This window comes from Poecile atricapillus, chromosome 6 (genome assembly GCF_030490865.1).
Source record: "Poecile atricapillus isolate bPoeAtr1 chromosome 6, bPoeAtr1.hap1, whole genome shotgun sequence".
Taxonomy (NCBI): Eukaryota; Metazoa; Chordata; class Aves; order Passeriformes; family Paridae; genus Poecile; species Poecile atricapillus.
Window position 1 is genome coordinate 12,308,140 of NC_081254.1, and position 23,091 is coordinate 12,331,230.

Sequence of the window (23,091 nt, forward strand, 5' to 3'; positions counted from 1 at the left end):
CTAAAATGACGTTAAGACACAACATTTGTCTAAACACATCACCTAAGTGAGTCCATTTAAACCCAAGTTTAACACCTCTCAAATGCACAAAGCCAAATCTAATAAAGGGCTGAAAAAAGGTTTTGGCAACTCAAATTTGAAAAATGCATAGAGGAAGATATTTACTTTTCATTTTATCTCAAATGAAGGAGCCTGATTTTCATTGTGGCACAAGAAGAGGATGAAACAAAGCAATGTAAACTAATAGACACATCAAATCTATTTAAAGCATAACTACACAGAAACTTGGGAGTAAGGTGCAAATGGCACTATTGGAAATGCAGTCACTGCCCACCTTTAGATATGGTACCAATTAAAGTCTAGTAAGAAAAGAAAAGAAAAAGATCTAGCAGCAAACTGATTCACTCCATACCAGGAAACTGCATGAGAAGTCTTTAATCTCCAAATAGCTGTGACCAAAACTCATTAGGTGATGACAATCCTTAGTAGAGAACAGAAAAATCCTAGTCTTGATATTGCTAGAGAAAGAGTCAGATCACAGAGAGGATCAAACCAGCATCTTAAAATGGCTCACTCCCAAAGTCTGAGCAGAAATAAATTGCAAAAGCATTTAGAAGAACTACTTTTTGAATTTATTTTGATATCAGGATCATTGAACCCAAGCATTTCTTTTAAAGTAATTAAAAGCAAAATTAATAGCACATTAAAAAAATAATTTAAACTTGAGTTGCTGAAATATTTTTGAATATTTCTGAATCATCTTCAGGGAAATAAGTGGCTAAAATCTGCAGTGCAAGAGATAAAAATGAGACCAAGAAAAGAGGTTACTTTGCAGATCCGGCATTTCTGAAAATCTAGTTGTTGAATTACTTGTTTTTTAAATAAATTGGGTAGGCTTTGGGGTTTTTGTTGCACTTTTTGGGGGGGATTGTTTGTTTTAGGGTGTTTTTTTTTGGTTTTGTTTTTATTTTCACTGAGGAAAAGCCAGAGAAGGCAGAAAATCTGTTTGCTTTCAAGTACCAGACCTGGTAATGGGCAATTACTTTGTGTCCTCTGCAAAGACCTGTGCTGTAAACCTGTGCTGTGAGGTTTTGTGGTAGAGAAAACTCAGAGTAGAGTCTACTTTACTGATAATTGTCGTGTCATGATTGAAAATCTCCTCCTGGACTATATTATTTAACTCAACAATTGAATGATTATGAATTCAAACCTATCTGTTATGGAAAACAACCAGTACAATTAAATTCCAATAATAGCACAAATGTTAATTCAGCACTGAGTTTCAGGAGGCTAAAAAATTGTAACTATTGAAATAGATTTCTCCAATGCCTTCAATGTGAGCTTTTGCTACTGATTCCATCTCAGGAAAAGTTCAAAGTCTTTGAACTCTCTATTTTGACTGCTTGACTGACTGTATCGTGATTCATTGGCTCCATATACTCCAGAGGATGTCAAAAGCTGATGCTAAATCTAAAATTCCGGGCAAAATCTTGCTTTACTTTTCTCTTTATGCATCCTTCTTTGCTTTGCAAGAAAAGGCTCAAGTGTCTTCGGGTGATAGGAGGGAAGGAATGGTTATGGAAAAGTCAGCATAAAAGGATGGATGAAAAATGTTTCCAATAGTGCCCAGGAAGCAATAATTATTAATTTGTCTACTTGTACCTTGGCATTCCCTGTTCAACATATGCCAGCTTGAAGAAATCCTTGCCAAGCCTATATTCCATTTTATCCACAGCTCAAAAAATAAGTTTAATATGCGGCAAGTCTTCTCCCATAAGAAAAGTGTCATGAATACCTAAAAAATTATATCAATTTTTAAAATAATATAAAAAAAAAATCCATTGATTTAAAAAACAGTTTGCGTGTTACAACATCTAAATGTCATTTAGATTATTTCTTGCTAGCTGACAAAAAAGAAAAATGAGAATGGTTTAAAAAGGCACATTCAATTATTATTTCCTTAACCATGAAACTCAAAATACCACTTTTTTAGCAGTCACCAGAGTCCAGAAAAGATTCAAATATTGCTTTATGGTTTTGGGTTTTTTTAGGATACAATAAATTCTCTAATTATTTTCAGTTTGAGACAATATGATTCTGATGAGCCCGTCTCTCACTAACAGATACAATCCCTGCCCTGCCAGCTCATGACACGGAATAACTGAGAAAAAAATCTAATTGGACAAAGTAAAAATCTAATTGGACAAAGTGACCAAAGAAGAATTGTCTCCATCCCCTTTGTAGAGCATGTGTTCACACCCTAGCTAAGACCCTCCCTGTCTAATTAGATTGTGCTGGTAACTTTCCAGTTGACAGTACTTTCTACAGGGTTCAATTCCAATTCATGGTACCTGCTCTGAGCAATATTCCTTGCTTTTGAGACCAAGAAAACAATGCTGACCTTATATCTACAGCCATTTCTCATTTTAATTAGTACATTTTTATAGGAGACATCTGTGGCAATCTTATTTCTCCATGTTTTGTTCTTCAGTTCACAGTATATATTCTGTGCACTGAACTTGAGCACTACAGGGGGGAAAATAAGCCACATTGAGTTATCCAGAGTGCAGACAGACATGCAGACCTCATTATTACTGCTCTTAATCCTCTATCTTTGTTCCAATGACTGTGACATTTAACAGGACATGGGAAACAATTTGTTTGGTGCACAGCTTCTAACTGCACATTCTGCTGGTTGGAAGACCTTGGTTTAATGTTGTTCACCTTCTTTAGGTCATCACAGCCCATACACTGACCCAAATGTACAAAAGCCCCAGAGTCATAACCATGCTCTGCTTTTTCTTCTTCTTGTGCCCATGACCCCCACAGCAGTGAGAATAACCTCTGCTACAAACATCTATTATGTGTATTCTGCCTGCCTAAAATAACATCTTGACCAGTCAGTAAATCATAGTGGACACAGAAAAGTAAAAAGTAGAGGGGATTTACAGAAACATCACACCTTCCTCTTTAGAGGTAGACAATGGACAGGATTCAGTTTGATACTTCCATACAGGGCAATCAATCATAAAACCAGATTGGCTGAGCCAAGCAAAAGGTCAAGTGTCCTTGGGAAAAAAAAAGAGGATGAGAAGAAAAAAGGAAGCCAGGTGGAAGACATCAAAATGCCACTGTAAAGCAGAGTGCAAGGAGGAAAAGTAAAGCCCTGATGGTCCCACAATGCCACCTAGCATACAATGTAAGGGGAATCCTGGCACTGCATTCTGACACCTGCTGTGGTAAATTACAGCACAGCAAAAATATATTTGCTTAAAGATATAACCTGTGAGGGAAATAAAAACAGTTTAAAAACACCACAGCGGCCTTGAGCTGATGTAGTCTGATAAGGCAGATTAGCACAGCAATGCAATCTCACACCCTGTCCTTTGATGAGACTGTTGTATGTTCCCTTGTGAATGAAGGAGAGAAACAACTGAGGTCTTAAAATAGACAAAGTTCTCAAATGAAGGCCTTAATTGCATCTCAGAATAAATTTTATGTCAGGAGTCCGTGGACAGACTAATGAACCTTATGAGACCTTAATATGGTCTGTCTAGAAAGCTGCTTTTGTGACAGAATCATTTGTTGGCAGTTTCTTTGAAAAGGCTGTCACTGTCACAAGCAGGCAGATTTATCAACTTCATGGCGTGGTACCCACCTGCCCTGGAGTCTTGAGACTTTCACAGCTTGGAAGAGCGCTGATACTGGCACTGGAGGAAAGGTGGCATCTCCTAGGAGGTAACAAGATGGCACTCTTGTGATATGAGATGGAAAAATAGAAATAGAAAAGCCCTCTGCTATTAGGCTACAAGACAAGAAAAGATCACCAGAAAAACAGTGGGACAAGCTAAAACAGGCCAAAGGAGAATAAACTGTCTTCCAGAAGGTATGAAACAAGGCTTGGAGACTTTTCAGAAAACTGAGGCATGATGTGTTAATGGAGATTTGTCAATTGGAAGGAAAAAGAAAGGGGCAAAACAAAACTCTTGTGGACAAACAGCTACTAAGAAAGTTGAATTTGTGCACCATGTATGATACTGATTTCATTTTTAATGGAAACAGAGTTTATAAGAAAACCAAGGTATCTTCCACTCCAAACTGGAAGAAAGTTCAGTGAACAGATATGCATATGGCACTTATAGTTCCATATATACTTGCAATGCAGCAAGACAAAAAAAAAAAAATCAGTTCAGGTAAAACAGTAGTTACACTGTATATGAATAAGTATAAAAATAAATCCAGATTCAAGAACATGAATCACTGTCAGCCTAGACAGGAAGAAAATATCCTGAAATATAAAAAATACATATGCAATTTTAGACACTTCCAAATATTTTTTTTCTGTTTTTATGTTTAATTTATTTATATACCTTTTAGCATACTGGCTGCTCTACAACATAGTCATTTATAGCTCTGTATCAGCTCCCATGTTCAGTTACCTGAACAGCTGTAGTAAAGATACTTTATCTTCCTTTAATGTAAAACAAACTAAACAAAAGCCTTAGATCTAAATACACCTTTTCCTACATATAACTAGTTTGCAGAATATAAAAATTAAACAAATCTTTATTAATGCAGACTAGCAAGTGGGGATTTTTCTATTAACAATTTCTGCAATGCCCTTCTGTTAGTTATTTTTATGCTGTGAGCCCAAATTTTAACCCAATAACTATTTTCTTATGGAAGAACTTTGACTATTGCTGTAGAAGACACCAAATCTTCTTCAGAATTTTTAAGTCAATGTCTAGACCAATGGGTAAATCAGGCTTGATTTGGTTCTACACATTCTTTAGCATGTAGTCAGTGTAGACACCTGCTTTTGATTGGGTTTTGATTGGTTGGTTTTCATTTTTTCAGGGTTCTGGGGTTTTTTTTAGGGGTTTTGGGGTGTTTTGTCTTGGATTTGTTGGGGTGTTTGTGTCTGAGATTTTTTCTGTTTGGGTTTTTTACTTATATCAAGATATCTCCATGAGCCTGCTGCCACACAATTCAATATAAAGCAATTTAGGCTGGAATTAGATTTTGAGTGCAGTAATTTGTGCTAAGGTGATGTTTCTTTGCTGACAAACAGGAATGTCTGCAGAGGCACAGAATTTGCCACCAGCTGGGTACCTCCACATTACCCTTGGTGCATCTGGGAGAGGAGCAGGTCTTTTGCCCACCAAGCAAATGAGAAGAGTTTCATGCTGTTCTACTGTACTTGATATTTGTGCTCAGTAGCCAGACTCCTGCATCTTGTTAGAGAAGAAAAACACAATAAGACGTTGGATGTGAATCATGAATTACCTTATTGGAGTGATATCAGTTCTTGCTTGGCATCTGATGCCATTTTGCTGCTATCTGTCAGCAGGTTTTTTTAGTGGTGAAGGAGCACACTGGTTTATCACCCTGTATGGACACTGGCATTAAGTCATTAAGTGAGCTAAGATATCCACCAGAGCCCAGCTTCCATAATGGGTCAAACAGCATAACTGAGAGAGGATTTACAGCCTACAGAAGACACACTTCTAGGCACTGTACTGAACCTTATCTAAGCAGCTGCAGTAATACTTTCACGCCAAGCCCTTTGTTACAGACTGTTTCAATGCCCTTAAATTAAGGAAGCATCTTCCTGTTTCTTTTTGGTGTAACTCAGCCAGACAAGTGGCTGAGAATTAGGTACAACCCCAGCAGTAAGCACTGGCCACTCAGAACAGCTATTCCCCAGCAAACCCCATAAAGGCAGCATTTGTCTCCTGTCCATCTGCTCCTGCACCAGTGCAGGACAATCTCCCTGAGATTCCTTTGATTTTTATTCAAGAATATTTGCTACTTCAGAGGTGAAATTCCACAATACATGCTCCAACAGCAACAGCCACAAGCCATTTTGACAGAGCACATTATTTGTGGCAAAATCCTAATTGAAAGAATACCCGCCCTATTATCTAATTTTCCAGATGTGTAAAACCTGCTACATGTTTCCTCTTCATCATTCAAGTTCCCTAAAAAAGGTGTTCCCAGTAGAAGTTCCTAGTAAAAAGCTGTTTCACATATGCTTAAAAAATGGGGAATGTGACACACACGTTCCCTGTAGGACTGCATCCACCAGGTGTTCCCAAGACCACTGGAAGGAGAGAGGCAGCAGCCCAGCCACTTTAACCTACATTTCTTCCTTGCTCCACAGCATCCATACCTCTAAAAGTAGTGGGAGCAGTTTACAACTCTGACTGCTGCCTCCCACATGTCAAAAGAGCTCCCCTTCCTCCTGATGAGCATACCCAACATTTCACAAAATAACTGAAATATAAGGATATGGAAACATCTCAAGGACTCCCGATGCAGGATCATACAAAAAATAAAACTATTCCTTAGCTGCAGGTACAAATGAACCTTTTCATAGAAGAGACAAGCATCACAGAGATTATTTATCAACTAGATAGGTAGGGAACAAGGAGAACTAGGGGAGAAAAGGACATGTGATGACAAGTAGTATTGCCACTCTAAAGTTCCTTCTCCTTTCTGACTTTTCTGTCTATTTTTAAATACATATTTTTATTAGGTACTAAGGTCATGGTACAGCTCACATAAAGCTTGTAGAACTTGCAAGCAAGGACACAGGGCCTGCTGCTTCACATAAACTGAAGGTTAATTGGGACTCAGGTGAAGCAATGCAACAGTGCTAATAAAGAGGTTTGTGGTTTTTTTCTACATTTTATTCTTAAGGGCACATGCAAAAATAACCACAAAAGCACCAAAATTATGGTTATGGCTCTGCAAGTATGAATATTTTTATACAGAATATCATGATAACCAGTATTTTCTTAAAACAGCTTAGGAGTGCTGAAGAAAGGCATATGTATATGAAAGGCATATCACATTTTATTGGAAAATAGGAAAAATAGAACCAGAGAAAAAGGAGGGAGTGTGACCAGAGTCCAGCCAAAAAGAGAAAATGGCACTTTTTAAAAATACTCTCATTAATTCTGAAAATTTTCTTTCTGCAATAAGCAAATATAACAAATAAATAATTTGTAAGTTTCTCTAGTAAAGAAATCCAAACATTTTAAGTTTTTAATTGAAGTTACTGGAGTTGAACAATCATAGAAGGCCTGTTCTCCATCTCAGTGGATTTCATGCTGACAGAATTGCCTCTGACCCTGATAGTGCACAACAGGCAGTGCGTTATTTACTTTTGTCAACTTATTTAGATAAAGGGACAATTGTTGGCTAAGAGGATTTATCACTGTATTCTGAAAAATCTGCCTTTCAATTACATTTTTCAACAAGTCTCACTTGTACAGTATTTCCCCCCTTTGTCCTTGAGCCCAGTGCAGTCAATGGTCTGTTCCTCATATCTGCAGCTACATTACTGACTGAGCCATGTGAGTGAAAGCACCTGGTGGATAGTCACCCTACATCAGCATAACACATGGAATTGGGGCTGGATAAAACAGTGCAATTTTGGGATGCAACTGACTGCTGAAACAATGGCAGCTGGCAAAGATGAAAACTACCACATAAATAGCTTCACAATTTCAACACCAAGTAGTATTTGGTCATTTAGTTCCACTAGGGCCTACTGAGTGACTTCCAAGGTGGAATTGCAAAGCAGAAACAACAAAAAGAGGACAGCAAAAATCACTATTGACTTCTCCCTCCCACACCTATGATTTCACCTGGATCAATACCTTGATAATAGGGGCTGCTTTAACAAAAAAGTATACAATCAGAAGACTAGGAAACAGTCATGTTTAATGGCCTGTATTCCTGATTCTGAAAGAAAAATATTTGGTATAATTCAGTAATCAAAAGAACAATGGCATATGCCAAAATAAAGTAAGAGGGAAAAAAAAAGCATTTGAAGAAAAGCGGTGTGTTGTACACATATTTCACTTTCAGTTCACTCTTTTTTCCCTTCTCTTCTCTTCACTGACAAATACACATGGCAAAAGATGTGTTTCACTAAGACAACCCTTTTCTTCTAGCTTTTCCATCAGTTCTACCTATGAGTTATGTCAGGTTCACATTTTCAGTAATACTGAGGAAAGAGAAAAATCTTACCCATTATATTAATTAATCAGGTCAAAGTACTAATACGATTTTTCCAAGGTGCTTCAGGGAGACTGCTGGTGAGAAATGCACTTTTGCCATTAGACTGGTATTAACAGAGCTGAACTAGTCACACCTTCATATCTCTGATTTCCTGCCGTTGCAGAAGCCATCCTCAAAACTAAATCTGTAACCTGTGTACTGTTAAGGAAGGAACAATGCAATGCAGTTTTACAATTAATACGTTTCCCCAGTAATCCAGATTGGAATTCAGTGATTCTATACTCCTGCCACCTCTGCTACCTTAACTCAGTCTAGCATAATTACAACATATGCATTTAAAGTGTTATCTGTCAACTCACATCTCTCAGAAGCAGAAGAACTTCTTGGTTTGCTGCTCACCTCAAATCAAGGATACGATGCCCTTCCAGGGGACAGAGCATAGTCATTATATAACTTCAGCTTGAAGGCTTTCTCATCCCTAATCCTTTCACTGTAAAACAGAGTAAATGAAAAATCAAGAGCTGAGCTATAAATGTTTGCAAGGTCCTCTAACACATGGAAGAAGCTGAGAGTGTTTCAGATCACAGCTATGATGTCAGTGGCTGAAGGAAACCTCTAATGCAGAAATACTGAAGGTTTGCAGCCTACTGTAGCAGCACTGTGCAAATTTAGCAAGACAGGGAAAGAGTAATCATTCCAGAGGCCTTACAATCTGAAATGCAAATGGTAAAATTACAATCCATAGGACACACAGGCAGTCAGTGCTGAAATGCAAATTAAAATTCAGTGCTCTCAGTGCCCAGTTTAATCTATCGCTTTGTCAGAAAGACACATGAGACCTCTCCACTAAAATCTGTGCAATGGGACTGATTCAACACAGAAGCCTTTGCTTAGAGGATAATTGCAGAATTGCTTTGTTTTGTCTTCCTATGTAAATCTGCCATATGGGCCTCAAGCCACTGTAATGAGAGAAAAAGTTGAGGAGTTTGATAATTCTTGGTTTTAGAAAGAGATTAAGGTCTGGCAGCTGGCACGTATGAAGCAGAAAAATTCAATCTAGCTTGCCCAGCTGCACTGTAGAAGCAAGATGAGCCAGAACAGACTCTCTGCAGACAGAGAAAGCTTGCTCAAGAACTGCCAAAAGTGCTCAGGTATAGAATGTCACATAAAATTAAGAAAAGGGAGCAGCAAAATCAAAGAGCCTTTCAAAAAGGAAGAAGCAGGTTGAGACATGAAAAGCACAATAATGGCTCCTGTAACAAAAAATGTGGGTACATAAAAGAAGATTATCTTAGTAAGGAAATTATCTCTTTGAATGACTGTGGATAGTCATTAGGAATTCATTAGATAGTGAAAGAGAATACACTCCATAGCTTTGCTGTCTAAGCAATCTTCATAATTGCACACACTGTACAGTGCTCACAGTGCAACTCTTTGAGTAGTGATATCTAAGAAATTCAGCCAGGTAGAGCTCCAAAAAGGAAGCAAAACCTTTTGATCCTCAGAATGAATACATTCTACAAGAGAAGACACAAGTAACCAGCTAAAGACAAGAGGCCTAGTTCAAGAACATAAAATCAAGAAAGGAAGACATAAAAGACTTGGGATGATAACCATGTTGAGATTATATTTTTATGTAATGAAAATATACATATTTAGACATTATATATTGTGTAAATATGAGTGTTTATATACACATGCATAGGTGCACATAATGAACTCAATTTAGTTTCCTTGGTTCTGGTCCCACATGGCTGTAATGGCTGTGATGCCTGTACAGCCAGCTCTGCATTACAGTGAAAACAGCACAATTATATTCTCATGCTGTAACTGCTGTGCCAAGCTCTGAACTCAAATCAAGCCAGAGAACACAAATGGAGATCAAACACACAGTACCTCAAACGACATCTTGATCAATTACCAAGGCATTCAGTAATAGAAAACAACATTTCTTGACTCATTGCCCACCCAATTGTTAATTTACAATTAAAAAAGGGTTATACCATATGTAGAACATGGGGCAGAACAAGAGTCAATATTCATATAAAGTAAGGTAACTAGCTTAGTTAAATGCTTTTAAAGTTTAGAAAAACTTTTCTCAATATATTACAAATCTGGTTTGGGTTTTTTTGTTTTTTTTTTTTTTTTTTTTTTTTTTTTTTTGTTGTTGTTTTTTTTTTTTTTTTTAATTTTGCTCCTGTATTTCTTAACTGATAACTGAGATTCTGTGTTCTGTTCTATATTTTTATTTTAGAGAGTAAGATACCATTCAGTGTCATACACTGTTTGGCCAGTAGGTACTACTATGCTTTCAGAGTTCTAGACAGACAAGATAAAAAAACAAAAAAAAAAAAAAACAAACCCAAAGACCTCAAGCTATTATAAAACCTTTTGATTGGTGGTGAGAGTTGTTAGTGCTGCTTTAAACAATACTACTCCAAATTAATTCCAATTCCTAATTAAATGATTGTTGCAACAGAAAGCAATGAAGTACAAAGGTTGCTATGACAATATTTATGCTCACACTCAGGGAAGATCAATCTTTAAACTCCCAAGTTAATTTTGCCACATAAAAATGGTTTGATGAAAACATGTAACTTTTGCTTAGTGAAAAAGAAGCTAATCCTTCAACTGGTATGAAGCCTCTGCATTACATGTCTGAGCTAATAGTATAAGGTTCCTAATAAGTTTTATTTGCATTTATTTCTTGGCATCACTGATGTGATACAACTGCACACATTCCTCCTGAAAATATCACTACAACTGTTTAAGTATTGGCACCTCCCTATAAATTATGACCCTTTAGTAGAATATATTTCCCCAGTAAAGTCAGTTCATGGCTTCAGTTTTATGGGTTTTCACAGCAAACACTTTCATAATCTGGAATAGAATGGTATGGAGATATATATATATATATATATATATATATACATAGTAATATTCAAACACATACTTATATATACAAAGGCAGAGCACACACACACACTATTGACAAAATGAATTGGGAAGATACAGAAAAGATCCCTTTCCACTGATTTTTTTTCAATTTGAGTGTTGCCTCTTTAAAGGCACTGCAATATTCATTGATGTGTTTGAACTAATTGCTCCTGACAGAATTTGAGCCTTTTCTTTTTCTCCTATAAGTCATTTCTGTTTATGTGTATTTGCTGACTTTCTCACTTTGAAGAGTTATTAACAACAGATATTCACCTATAATCCAAATCACTGTTTGCCCAGATGAAAAATGGAGTTGTAGACTATAGAAATTTTAGGAAAGAATGCATTCTGACCTCAAGGAAGCATGAAGACATATGAAAAATCCATTTTTCCACAGGCTGGAAAATCAGTCCCTGGCTGCATTGCAGATGCAGAGCCCAGGAACTCAGTTTTTGCACAACTAATAAGGCTAGGAAAAAATAATTCCTTCTTTTCTGTGTTGTCCCAAACAAAAAAAAGCGGTAGGTCATTCAAGGTTTCAGTAAATTCCTGATTTCTTAAAGGAATAAGTAATTTGGTTAAAATAAAGAAACCTTCCTTCCTGCTGCCTCTTTTGTAAATGGTAAGGTTGGCTATTTTCCCCCTCTAAACACAGGGCTAGAGAGTAAACCTTGCCCTAAAATGAACACAGTGCTCTTCAACACATTCCATACATATGAAGCTAGATACATAAAGCAAAGTCCTTTAAACAAAGCTGTAAAATTAAACGTGTCTCAACTTTATAGAGAACTCAATAAATTGAAAAAAAGGGCTTTGAAAACTTTCTTTGATGAAATTTTCAGTAATTGCTGTCTCTGCTCTCTTTGTGGATGAGTTTCATTCTGTTCTAGAGTAATCCATTAAAGTTAGAGGAGGGAAGTGCTGGTTCATTAAACAGCTAAGGAGGTGACATTACTGAGTTGGAGCTTCCAAATCACGTTTGTGTGCCTGTTAAATTGAAAATTCTGTTACCAAAGCAAAGTAGCAATCATTATAGAGGAGAGCAACAAACAAGAAAATATTCTAAGACTTTAAACCACCTTCCAGAAATGCAAGTAACTCTTTTTCTCCTGAAAACTGTCCTGGGAAGGATCTCCGCCTGGGCTTGATATTGTATTTCAATTGCTTTGCTCCCTGACAGAGAAAAAAAACATTAAGCACTGAAGATACTGAAATTTACAGATAGATTTGCTCTAATGGGTCTCTTCAAGGGAACGTAGAGGAGGGAAAAGCCATAGTTTGTACAATTTTTTAAATTGGTATAAAGGAATTTCTCAAGTGAGTTTACTCAACAAAGTCTCTGAGGACTACATTTTCTAATTATATTAATTTGTGGGAAGCGCCCAGGTGCATGTGGAAAGAATGGAAGATCAGTTCTGCTGGTACACCTGAAATGCAAGCATCTGATTATGTTACAGTACTCCAACTCCACAGACATGCTATATCCTCTACTATTTCCTGGTTGGGATAATATTTGTGAGAGGAATTACATTACTCAAAGGGTCTTTTCCCGTAGAAAAGTTTATGAGTCTTCCATATTATCTTTTGGAATCATTAATAGCCATTTCTCTGCAGGTTTGTTTTGTTCTTTCTACCCAGCACCAGAAAACTCCATGGCAAGGGAATAGCTTGCTAAAATTTGGAATTCACTCAACCAGCTCTCTTCTGTTCTGTTCATTGTCGGACTACAGCAACAACGAAAGAGAAAAGTGACATTCCTTCAGTTTGCTCTCTGGCAGCAGCCTGCTGGGCTCTCCTGTGCTATTCCCACTTGTGTGCCAGGCTGCAGCACACATGAAGCAAACAACCTATTTCCCAAGGAATAAATGCTCAGTGCTGCCCTGGCAAACCATGGGTTTCTCAAAGATAATGTAGCACATGCTGCATAACTTCTTTGTAGGCACAGATTATAACACAGACTCAGCAAGTGGATTTTTGGGATAGGACTACTCCTTATATCCTCAGCTGAGCACTTTGCTCAGTTCAGTCATGAAAGGAATTTTTAAAGTGCATGTAATATTACAGCAGTCTACTCTCCACAACTTCTATCGATGCTCTTTGTTGTGGTTTAAAGAACTAAGCCCCACAGAGCTGCTCACTCACTCCCCTCGCAGGGATGGGGGAGGAATGGGAAGAGTAACAGGGAAAAGCTGTGGGTGGAGATAAAGACAGTTTAATAGTGAAAGCAAAAGCTGTGCACCCAAACAAAGCAAATAAGGAATTTGTTCACCACTTCCCATGAGCAGGCAGGTGTTCAGCCACGCCAGGGAGAGCAGGGTTCCATCGTGTGGGTACTTGGGAGACACCACGTTGAATATTAACCCTCTTCCTTCCTCTTCCCTGGGTGTACATGCTCAGCATGACACCATTTGTTATGGAATATCCCTTAGGTCATCTGCAGTCAGCTGTCCTGGCTGTGTTCCTCCCAGGTCCTTGTGCACCTCCAGCCTCCTCACTGGTGGGGTGAGGAGCACAAAGGCCTTGGTTCTGTGTAAGCTTTGCTCAGCAATAACAAAAACATTTCTCTATTATCAACACCAAATCCCAAACTGAGCTCCCTCCTGGCTACTGTGAAGAAATTAACTCTATCCTAGCCAAACCCAGCACACACTTTCTTCTAAAAATGTTGACAAGATTATGCCTTTTTGTGTTTGTGAAAAGCTTGCAAGAATCCAGTGACCTCATTCAGAGGAGTTGCCAAACACCTGTATTTCCTCTAGAAAACAGTGGGAGCTGCAGAAAAGGAGTTTGTCTTCTAGAAAAAGATTCCTCTCTGCACAATGCAATAGCTGCTTTAGTAATGTCAATTGACACTAAACCCCAATGATTTAGTTGCTTAGAAAATCTTCTCTATGCAGGTGGATCAGCAGGAGGCAAAGAAGCCCTCCTACAGTTTTTGTTCTATCCCCTCTCCCCATTAGTTACAGCTACTGACACATTTCGGCTTCCAGATCTACAAATAATATTCAAGTCCAACATGAAAATGAAAATGTTGTTTAGGTGCCTTTCCACAAAGATGAAATTAAAGATTCTCCATCAAAAAAAAGCCTCTAATTCTCACCACTAACCTAAGGTTAGTAGAAAAGCTTAGTTAAACACATGCAGTAATTTTCTTAATCAGCCAGTACTTCAGAAAGACAGATGCTTCTGTTTATGTTGGTCTATTATCAAGTCCTTTGGTGTCTGAATAATTCTTACGCCTATCCTGAAATTTCATTTACATAAATTTCTTCTGTATTATTCTGCCTTTTGTGATAGATAGTACAAGTATTTTTATTTGGTTGGTTGGCTTATCCTTATTGTCCTTGAGAATCACAGTATTTTGTGAATTTCCTGTATCTTTTATCCAACTGTAGCGATCAAAAATTAGGAGTAATTACAGCACGTGTATGAAAATCAAAAGCTGTATAAAAATTAATTCCAGTCTCGAAATTTGTGCAGGAAACCCACTGCTGTATCTGGTTTTTATTTACCAAATGTCATCATTTCATTTCCCAAAAGCTCATGTTAGAGCTTTCTAGAGAGACTTATGCAAACAATGTAAATCATGGGCTGGCCGAGGCTGCCAGGGACCTCTGGAGGTCATCTGTTCCAGCACTCCACTCAAGCAGGGCCAACAAAAGCTGTGCAGGACCATGTCCAGAATGCTTCTGAGTACTGCCAAGCATGAAACCTCCACACCCTCTCTGGACAGCCTGTGCCAGGGCTCAGTCACCCTCACAGAAAAGGGTTTCCTGATGTTCAGACACAAATCTCCCGTTCAGTCTGCGCCCATGGCCTCTGCTCCTGCCACTGGGTACCCCTGGAAACCTCTCACTCCTCTTTGCACCTTCCCTTCAGGGATTTCCACACACTGAGATTCACCTTCTCCTCTCCAGGCTGAGCAACCCCAGACGTCTCAGCCTTTCCTCGTGGGGCAGATGTTACAGTCCCTCAATAACCTCCATGGCCTTTGCTGTGCTCTCTCCAGTGTGCCCACAGCTCTTGTGCTGGGAAGTCCAGAACTGGACACGACAACGTGGGTGAGGCATCACCAGGGCAGAGCAGAGAGGATGGAGCAGCTCAGTGCTGTCACTTGTCACATATATCTAAGTTATATAGTACCAGGACAGCTAGGGCAGAAACATGAAAGCAACAACTTTGAAATTATGCATCTGATTTCATCAATATTGCCTAACAACAAAATTCTTAAAAAAAAAAAAAAAAAAAAAAGGGAAAAACAAGACAGGTTTTGTTCCATAATCTGTAGATTCCACAGATAAGAGTCTTTCATATTTATAGTTTTGTGTCTGGTTAAAATAATTAATTACTCCGAATCTCTGTTATTGGTTGAAAGAAAGACTGAGGACTCAATTACTATCATTTTAATTTCTCTTAATGATTCTGGGCATCAGACCAAGGTTTGACTCTATTGGCTTCACACACATAAAAAAGGTTTTCCTTCATATCTTTAACTGCTTTTCACACAAAGCACCATTGTGACAGTCTAAAACTAAACAAGATTTTAGAAACTTTCATGGCAATAACAATGACTTATTTTTTGTCTATGCTCTCTTGAGCAACAGGATGCTGAATGCTATGCTTTTCATCTTTTATGAAGAGGGTTCTATAATGTTCTAGTGGAAGTGTGAAAAAATGCAAAAAACTTTATTAAGAAAATAATCTTGAGAGGAACTTTATTAAGAATAGAACTTAATCTTTTTTTTTTGTTCTCCACCTCCCATTCTTTTATTTCCCTTACTAAAAATACAACCCACAGCCACTCTTAAGTAAAGCAGTAAATCAGAAGAGCTGTGCAAAATTTAGCTGAGTCTAGATTTAGGCAAATTACTCAAGCCTACTTCCAGATTGAACCACCATGACCCTCTTAGTAGAGTATCAGCTCTCTGTGTATCTGTTTTAGCAAAAATCTCAGTTGGCATCCAGAATGCAAGCAAATTTCCTCCCTTCCACTGAGTGGCTATTTATGAAACACAAATAACAAAAGAACTCCAATCCATTTCTGTCTATTCTTTGAATCATGAGTAAAGTGAAATAAATATACGGTAGAGTGACTAGGCTGCACAAGCAAGATTACACAGCAAGAGTGGTATCAATGCTCCTTGGCCAGCTTTTCTCAAGGGCTCCACAACAATTAATCTTAGAGAACAGGTTTCCAATCTCCCTGAAGTCAAGGACTTTCTTCAACTAATAGATTATCAAACCCCCAAATACAGGCTGTAGCTCATCAAATTATCTTATTATTAATAGCAGTATTAATTTGGTAAAGAGCTTGCAAGTCTTGTTGCACTGACAGGGTTATGCCATAATTAACAGAACAACAAGAACTTCTTATTACAGCTATTACTCTCAGGACCAAGAGGGTGTTTTGTGACCAAAAATTAACTGAATCAACCCCATTTTCCTCTTCATCTTTCAGACAGCTCTGGATACAGCTATCACTAGCCTACTGCACAATCCTCACTATAAACAGTGGTATTCCACAACATAACAAAGGATTCCTGAAATATTTGAGCTTAAGGACTAATAAATGTGTTAAATATATTAGTTGATTCTGTTATAGAAGCTAATACAAACTTATACGTCTCTATCAAGAACCATTATAGCATCATAACTCGTAACACACATTTCTATATCCAAAGTATAGAGTACATTCTAGAATGTTTAAAAGGTGCAGTAAACATTTAAGACAGTGCTACATGGCTCACCAGCCTTCATATTCTACCAGTGCCTAATACTGCCTTCTCTTTATCTCTACATACAGTACAGAAAACATGAAAGAAACAAATTCCTTCCAGCCTTCAGCTTTAAAAACTAATTAACATTAAAATATGACTCTGACTTGTAGTAGAACAAGCCAGGTGAAACAAATTGCTCTAGCCAGGCTTTGACAGGCAGCTTCAATCAGCCTACTTATCCTCCATGTGGAAGGTGTAATCCAGGCTGCTGCCAGCTGCTTCCCTACGAGGTTCTTCCTCATTCTGTACATCAGTATTGCTACGGCAACAACTTATTCAGTAGAAGTCCACTGCGAAACATGTTGAAGACAGATAAGGATATGGGAAATGTGCTTCTTGCCTCTGTTTGTACCATTCTGCTCCTTCTCACAGTCCTGGTAGCACAGAGTAACTGCTGTTGTAGTCTGAAACTCGGGCAGAGGCTACAGGGTTGACTTTGGATCACTGGCAAAAATTCTTCCCAAGCTTGCAGCAGCTGGAGATGGCCCAGATCCCCTCTGCCTGGGAGCACAGCACCATGCTAGGTAAGCACAGGAGCCTGCATGTGCCAAAATAGGCAAGGCTTCCTCTCCTGATCAAAAGGAAGCTGTCACCAATCCCATAAGGGCCCTAAGGGACACATAAGCCTCTGCTTTTATTGTGGCATTTTTGTTGTTGTTGTTGTTGTTGTTTTTTAAATTGTATCACAGAACCTTTTCTGCTCACATCTTTCCTTTAAAGGAAAAAAATCAAGCAAGTCCCCACAAAAAACAAACCAAAACCAACAACAGAACAACAAAAACCAAACAACAAAACAAAGAAACAAACAAAACAAAAGAAATAGAAAAAGCCCCAAACCATCAAAACACCTCAGACAATCAGAAAAACAAAACCAACAAAAAACCCCCCACACAAAAGTAGCTCCCAGCATATAAAATGCGTACTGTATAAACTGCAGTCGTTATAAATGTATTCTACAGCACAATGAGATAAAAGGTTGGTGCAAGGAAGTCCAATGGAGCCTGCTTAGAGTTCATATCAGCACTCAGAATTCCTCAGAGAAAGCCTAGGCACCCTATACTGATACCCTTCCATTTTAACAATAGTACTTTACATAACTTTACTCTCCCTACAGCCATCCTCTGACATGTTGTCTGCAACTGTCCTCTCCTAAACACATGCAAACATGAGTACATATAAAGTTGTTAGGGATGAAAGCAGCAGTGTGGGATGACATCCTATCAGGGCTCATTGCTGTGACATCCTGGGGGACACCCATCTCCCCCAGGTCCCTGCAGTGTAGGTCCTAAGGCAGAGCTCATCACTGCAGAATCCCTCTGTGCTTAATGAGGAGAAACAGGCTTTTTGTGGTGATTCATCAAGGACTTGAGGATTGTTAAGTTGCATACCCTAAAATCAATCCTTTCTTTTCTCTCAGTATACAAATTGCAAACTTCCCAGGACAGACAGTATCTTCTTTGCACCATGCTAGGCACAAAAGGGCTTTTTGACACGGTGGTAGTAAATAATGATGATGGAGCGTGTCAGCTACACTAACAGGGAAGCAGTAACAAGCCATACTGACAACCTGGATGAAAACACCACTAAATCAGAAGACCACTTCCTTGTGGCAATGAGTCAAAACTGAGTGTTCCCTGCTGAACTCCAACCGAGATCAAACCACGCTGGAAAACACCATGTGGGTCAGCTGATAATTCCCCCAAATATATTTTGGGGCATCCTATCTTCTTTAACATCCTCACTAATGATTTCTGTTATCTTATTTCTTCAATCATAATAACTTTCCTCTCAAAAAAAAATTTATGGAGTCACCTTTTTTTCCCTGAGTCATTTCTGATCGTATGAATTTTTATTCTGCTTCAGAATTTTATTCCCTTAGAGACAAAGGAACCATAAAAACACAACTTTACTGACTTTATAGTATTTTATTTTGCATTTTAATCTTTCTTTTTGAATTTCCTCAACTGTACAAATTCATCAGTACTTGCAAATAAGCTGAAGCATTTAAAGAATTGAGAGGGTTTTTAAAAGAAATGTAATAATTTATCCTGATAGCAATTATCATCTTCCATTAATGAAATACTTAAGTGTTCTATATACAACTTAAGGTGTGATAATCTGTAAAATCCTTAGATGGCATAAATTTGCTTAATGCCACTGAAATAAACAAACATGCACAATTATCCACCTTTAAAATCTTGGGATTTAGTATTTTTTACAATGAAGTTTTCTGGTCAACAGCAACAGTTGTTGGAATTAAAGATTCTCTGTATCAGTTCTCCATGGTATCAGAATATAATCAGCAACTCTAAAGCAATGTAAAAAGCAGAATCTAAAATAAATTGTCAGGGCATTGCCTTTTTGCATTATTCATACCAATATCAAAGGATAGAGTCTAACAAAAAAAAAAAAAAATACCTGCAGATTAGCACTGCAAAACTGTGTCTCATGTATCCTCTTTCAGCTCTTTCCCATTTTTCATGAATGGAATATCACAGTCTTTTAATATATGTTCAGGGAAATTATAACATAGCTGACTCATATTCTCTCCATACATATTTAATGGCTGTACCTCATCATAATCCTAAAGACTATAAATGATTGGTCTTCAAGAAAACTCCTTCCTCTCTGACAAATTCTTAGCATTAACAAACCAGTGGGTTTCTTTTTCTAGACCAGTTCTGAGCTTTATTCTTGTTCCTTTCAATATTCTTGAAAAGGCAACATTGTTTTCGTGGGACTTTGGTGTTTTCTGTGTTACACAGAGGGATGCAATGGTACAAAATCAAATTTGCCAAGAAGGTGAATCACCATTCTCCATCATTCCAATGGATCTTGCAGGTACAAATATCTCTGTGTTGTAAGGCAGTCATTAAGCACATGATGTACAGACAGGGCTTGTTTGCACTGTTTGGGCAGGGGTGGTGGGAGGGGATGACAGGGGTATGAGTGGGTGTGTAGTTTTTCCTGCCATCTGGAATGTCAATTGGTTCTTATTTTTTGTTCTATTTGATAGCCATAGAGTTTTGTGGTGTTCCACCTGTGGAAACATACATTGTCTAGAGCGCTACTGGTGTTCTCTCTCCCTTCTTTTCCTCCCTTGTTCGGTTTTCAGCAGTCTCCTAAATGGACCACAGCCTACAGTGGGAACAGAAGCTCTCTCTGCTCTCTTCATTTTATGCCAGTCTTATCACCAGCAGCTTTCTGTTGTTCTTCCTATTTGTTCCAAGATTTGTTACTAATCACAGCCAGGACATTCTGCTGTTATGTCACTGGATTCCCTCCTAGCTCTTAAATTTCTTACCTGGACTGAGCACACACACGAGAGACTCACCATGCTGAGCCAACATATGATGTTTTTCCTGATTTCATGCTATTGTCTAAGTGATGTAAAAATGTTTTTTGCCTTCCTTCCTGTTCTGAGGACTCTAACAAAAGTATGCAATGTCACACAGGAACTTTCAACAGAGATATTTGGGTCACGCTTGCAATGTTGGCTGAAAGGATGAGCAAACTGTTAAAAAGAACAAAAGATTCAAGCCTTTCTTACTGCATTAGGAAGAAATTCTTTACTGTGTGGGTGCTAAAGAACTGGAGCTGGCTTCCTTGAGATCTTGTGGATGCCTCATCCCTGGGAATGCTCCAAGGCCAGGCTGGACAGGGCTTTGAGGAACCTGATCAAGTGGGAGGTGTCCCTGCTCACAGCAGGGGAAGGGAGGGGTACCACTTGATAATCTTTAAGGTCCCTTCTAACCCAAACCATTCTATGAGTGTGATTGTAGCTGCTCTACCTGCTTTACTCCTAGAACTTCCAAGTGGCCTTTCAGTCAAGAAATAGCACTTTAGCCTGTTCTGTGTATAGGTGCAGCCAGAGGGCTGAGTAATGAATCAAATCAAGTCTCAAGCTGTATCTGGCACATTCATAGCCTGTGACTGAAAGCAGCAGTGAAAACTCCTGCAGTGATCCATTATACCTATCTAAGTCCTGTACTCTGTATTCCATTAGATGTTCAGTTACAAACTATTCCCCCGGACTTTTTATGAAGTGGGGGGATTAAAAAAATGTAATCACAGAATGACCTGAACATGCTGCACATACTGGGTCCCACTCACTCCCCTCCTTCCTGATCTGATAAGGACCTAGAATACTTTGAAGTTCTGATGAATTTTAAACCCACCAAAGCTTTCTGGAAAGCTTTAAGCCTGACCGACACATGCCCTGGGCACCAGTTAAGACGGGACATTTTGCATACTTTATTTTGCTTTCAGAAATATGACTTCACATACAGAAAAATTTGGGCATTGCCTGTCTGGCTGGGACTCGATTATTCACCGGTATCAACAGGAAAATTGTAAACTTCAAGGTTCCCTTAAAATTATGCAAGCCCCCCTAAGGAAAGTCAGAAAAGTGTCACTACTTTCAGGGACTAGAAAGTTCAGGATATCCTAGTGCTAAGATAAAGCATGAATTCTGTGTAGCTTCCCCACGCTACAAAAGGTGGCTCTGAACCACCAGATAAAGCAGCACTCCAAGGCTGTAACATCGAAGACCCAAAGCAGAATCCACTGGGTAACCTAGCAAGCACTGCAGGACCTGAATTCAGTCAAACTCCCTACAAAATGGTATCTAACCCTAGATCACACGGTATCAATGAATTTTAAATGTTAATATTTTGCCAGCATGGAGCTGATCAAACAGCCTTATTTTAATGAAATGGATGGTGCAATGTTCATACATAAGAGGGCTTGCTATTCCTATTTCTCAGAGTTTTGCATACAAAGAATTTTAATACATATGCATAATGCCCTCCATATTCAACTTCTAGCCAAAATATACTTAAAAAATTCAATACATATATTTTATTCAAGTGATCTACTCCAGATAATAGAACTGAGGCCAGCAACAGTCCCATTTACAGTTAGAAAGTGTTATTAGTACTTCTGAACTACCTCAGATAATACATTAAGCTACATTCTAAACAACAATTCAGTTGCAAAATTTTATCTTAAATACAACTTGGTTTTGGATGGAAAATTGCTTTGAGGGAAGCAAAGAATTTTCTGTGTAGGAAGCCGGTGCATGGCACAGCTGCTAGGAGTGAGACTGTCAGTACAGCAGCAACTCCCCCTTTGCTATAAGGACAATTAGAAATAACAATACTGACTTGGAGTAAATCCATAGCCCTGTCCCCTCACACTGTTTTTGCATCACAGGAGAGATCTGATAAATTTCTTGCACTGTTACACACAATATTCAAAGTGCCTGTAACACTGTAACAGAAGACTGTTACGGAAACTCAACATGGGTAAAACATAGCTGAATAATCACCTATTTCCTTAACACTTCAGTGCAGTGGTAAGCATATGAGGCAAAACCAGTTTTATCTTACAAGAAAAATTACCAACCACCACACAACTTGCTTTGATACTGTAAAGATGTGCACATTTGGACTCCCTTTGATTTTGCAAAGCTTCTTTGAACTAAAGGTAGTGTAGCCCTTGAACACAGATGAGAAGCAGATAGTACTTGGCAAGACAGAGAAAACTGTGTTAAGAATTTGCATTTTTTGTTTCTAGATTTTCAGCCAGAAGTAAATGTATTAGATAGAAAATAAAGAGTTGTTATTTATTCTCTTCAAATTCAATGTTGATATTAATTTTACCTTTTTTTTCAGCAGTAAAGGTGGAATATTTTCATCTCCAGAGACCCCCTTGCAATGTTAACTGCTCCACAAGTCTAATTCACTGCTTTTTAATAAATATTGATATTTTTCACCAGGTCACTGCATTTAACTGAAATTGTTAGATTACAGATTTTATAATGCAGATAAAAAACAAAAAGGAAGCAACATTTCCCACCTTGTGTTCCTGAAGTCCAGGCAATCTTCTCCTTATTTCTTGGCAAATTATTTTCTACTCATTATCATGCCAGTTTTTCCCCTGCCCAGTACTTCTGTGGTTTTGATCGCCCTACCACATTGCTTTGATGTTGTCTGTTAAAATTGAGATTTTTAAAGATGTGTGCCCATATTGCTAATAAAGGACAACTTTACTAACTGTAAGCATCAGACTTAAATACCCAAGTTGCTAAAAGAATTGATGGAGCTTCCAAAACCAAAGTATTCTAAATTAATGATGTAAGACATCAGCAAGTAAGCCAGGGTCAGAAAAAGCAACAGGAAGATCTATCTCCTCTCCACAAGAGTCTTAGTAATCAGACCCCTTTGAAATGCATTTCCCAGAACAACTTTTTCTTCTCTTTTGTGTAAGTTGTGGTTCTTGGGAGTTCAAATACAAGAGGTTATGTTTAACCAGGGGAATGAAATGGCACTGCCCCAAAGCAGTT